This window comes from Lynx rufus, unplaced genomic scaffold (genome assembly GCF_022079265.1).
Source record: "Lynx rufus isolate CCGP_SWC_20201006 ecotype Redwood Valley unplaced genomic scaffold, mLynRuf1.p SCAF_16, whole genome shotgun sequence".
Classification (NCBI taxonomy): domain Eukaryota; kingdom Metazoa; phylum Chordata; class Mammalia; order Carnivora; family Felidae; genus Lynx; species Lynx rufus.
The window spans coordinates 3197217-3197500 of NW_025814830.1; positions in this window are offsets into that span (position 1 = coordinate 3197217).

Sequence of the window (284 nt, forward strand, 5' to 3'; positions counted from 1 at the left end):
AAATATTTATATGTATATTTAGATAAATAATTATCTGTTTATTTATCACAAATATGAATATATTTACAAAGGTATATTTAGAGGGACTCCTGGGTAGCTCAGTCGGTTAAGCATCTGACTTTGGCTCAGGTCATGATGTCGCGGTTTTTGAGTTCGAGCCCCCCCACCCCCACCCCGCCCCGTCGGGCTCTGTGCTGACAGATCAGAGCCTGGAGTCTGCTTCAGATTCTGTGTCTCCCTCTCTGTCTGCACCTCCCCCAGTCATGCTCTGTGTCTCACTGTCT